At 37.7% G+C, this 2,933-nt stretch overlaps 1 protein-coding gene across 1 annotated transcript in view; it reads left to right on the plus strand.

The window, feature by feature from the left end:
• Efhb (EF-hand domain family member B) overlaps positions 1 to 2,933 on the plus strand; it is a 67,617-nt gene that overhangs the window by 16,573 nt on the left and 48,111 nt on the right. The gene's annotated exons all lie outside the window — the stretch shown is intronic.

Genomic DNA, 2,933 nt, shown 5'->3' on the forward strand with positions numbered 1-2,933 from the left:
TTAGGTTACCAGATATCAACGTGCAAAATTGGATTAAAAACAAAACAAAACAAACAACAAAAAAGTTATAGGAAATTAAAAAGAAAAAATAAAGAATGAAAGGAAAAAAATTTCAGCTTTAACTGCTCCTTTCAGTAGACTAGCAGAAATCGACAGTAGAACTATTCACATTACCCTGCATACATACATAAATATATACTGCTCTTCTTTCTTTTGTCCTTTTCCTCATCCCAGTTTTTCCTTCCTGTGGAACAAATTCTCTCTCTTGAATAGTATCCATTGTACCTTTCAGATTCTATTTACTCTTTCGGGTTCTCATAGCAGTGAGACAATACAATGTTTGCACATGTGGGTCTGATTTATTTCACTTACCAATACAGTCTCTAGTTGCATCCATTTATCTACAAAAGCTTCAAATATATCTTTTTAAATAGCTGAGGAATAGTCCATTATGTAAAAATACCACATCTTTTTTATCCATTCCCCAGTTGTTAGGCATTTGGGCTGCTTCCAAGATTTAGCTATGACAAATTGCACTGCTATAAACATGGGTACACATGTATTGCTGTGGTATGATGATTTCAGTTCTTTTGGAAAAATACCTAGGAGGGGAATAGCTGGCCTGAATGGGACCGACCTCCAATCCTAGTTTTTTGAGGAATTGCCATACTGATTTCTATAATGCTTGTACCAGCCTGCACTCTGAACAGCAGTGGAGAAGGGTTCCTTTTTCCCCAGAGCCTCTCCAGCATTTGTTATTGGTTGACTTCTTGATGATAGCCATTCTTTCTGGCATAACATGGTATCTCAGTGTTGTTTTATTTATATCTCTTGAATGACCAATGATGTTGAACATTTTTTCATATATTTATTTGCCATGTGTATCTCTTCATTTGTGAAGTATATATTCATCTCAGATGCCCATTTTTGGATTGGGTCTTTGAATTTTGGAGGGCTGATTTAAAAAAAAAATTCTTTATATTATCTAGAGAGGAGTCCTTTGTCTGAAGGATAGCTCACTCTTATTTTTTTTTTTTTCCAATTCATGGGTTTTCTTTTTACTCTGTTGGTGATTTCTTTTGACTTGCAAAAATCTTTTCAAAAAGATGAGATTCCAGTTGTTGATTCTTTGAATTATTTCCCATGCAGTTTAATTTTTTTTCATGAATTTTCTGCCTACCCCTATGTGTTCAAGATTACTACCTATATTTGCCTCCAGAAGATTTAGTTTTTCAGTTTTGATATTTAAATCTTTGATCCATTTTTACTATAGTTTAGTGTATAGTGATAAGCATATGTCTAGTTTTAGCCTTCTATGCGTGTAAAGCCAGTTTTCCCATCACCATTTATTAAAGAGGCTATCTTTCTTCCAGTGAACATATTTGGCCCCTTTGTCAAAGATAAGGTGGCTGAGAGTATTTGTAGTTGTGTCTGCCTATCTTCTAATCTGTTCCATTGATCCTCAGGTCTGTTATTTTTACCAGTACCATGTTGATTTTATCACACTAGCTTTGTAGTATAATTTCAAGTCAGGGATTGTAATGCCTCCTACCTTTCCTTTGTTGTCCAGGATCACTTTTTCTATTGTAGGTCTCTTCCGGTTCCAGATAAATTTTAGGAATAGTTTTTTTTCAGCTCTGTGCGGTATACTAATGTTATTTTAATTGGAATTGCATTGGATCTGTGTAACAATTTTGGGAGTCTGGCCATTTTCTTTTCTTTTTTTTTGTCTTTTTGAGGCAGGGTTTCCTCACAGAGTTCAGGCTGGCTTTGAAGTGACTTTGTTCCCAGGCAGGCCTTGAACTCACAGAGCTCCTCCTCCTTCACCCTCCTGGGTACAAGTACATATATTTTTTTGACTCAGGTAAGTCAGGTTCAAATCCTACTTTATCTATTTACTGTCTTTTAGATCTTAAACCATTTGCTTATTTGAGCACCACTATTCTTACCTCTTCAATAGGTATACCAGTCATATTATGAAGACTGAATACATACAAAATGATGAGTATAGCCATGGAACATGATAAGTTTTTATTGCTGTTGGCTATGTTATTAAGTGGTCTTCTCTAATAGTGCTATAATTGTTCTATGACACAACAAAAGGGCATTAAGTTTTGTAGTGCTTAAATAAAATGTAACTGGCAGTATATGGATGTTGGGTAGCCTGGTACGATAGAGGACTGAGAGTTACCCTGATACACATCCTAAGAAAGCACCTCTGTTAGCTAGAAGTCAGAGCTGCCCTTCACTGTCAAGGAACACACTTTCTGACCTGCTCCTTTTTTCTTATTTCTTCCCTCTTTGCCGCCTCACACCATACTGCCTTTCTGTGTTCTAACTTCGGTGCGGCATGTGGTGCCAGGGATTGAACCCCAGTTCTTGTACTTACCTAAGGAGACACTTAGTCTGCTGAGTTATCTCACCTGCCTTTCATTCTCTTCTTTCATAGATAACCCCTGTGAAGTCCCTGCATCCACCCCATATTCCCAGTCCTGAGCTGACTCTTGTATCCTCTTTTTTTGTTGTTGTTGTTGTTTTGATCTTTTTGGAACAGGGTCTTACCACACAATTCAGCCTGGCCTAGAGCTCACTTTGTAGCCCAGGCTGGTCTCAAATTCATATCAATCCTCTTGCTTCAGCCTCCTGAGTGCTGGAATTACAGCCATGTGCAACCCATGCCTGGCTAAACCCCTGTGTCCTGAGTCTGCTACACCCAGCTAGATACCACACTGCTCTCGCGTGCTTAGACCTGGGCTGTGTCCCCACCCTTCTCCTGTTCTCACCATCTTTTCTCCTTTTCTCCCTTCCCTTCCTTCCTCTCTTCTGATAATGTTTGATGTATTTTGAAAAATCTTACCATCCACTGTACATCCAAATACAATGCCTTCTAATTGTTTTTAAAAGAACAATGTCAATGAATGTATAGACATACA

Source organism: Octodon degus, unplaced genomic scaffold (assembly GCF_000260255.1).
Source record: "Octodon degus isolate 3935 unplaced genomic scaffold, OctDeg1.0 scaffold00361, whole genome shotgun sequence".
NCBI lineage: Eukaryota > Metazoa > Chordata > Mammalia > Rodentia > Octodontidae > Octodon > Octodon degus.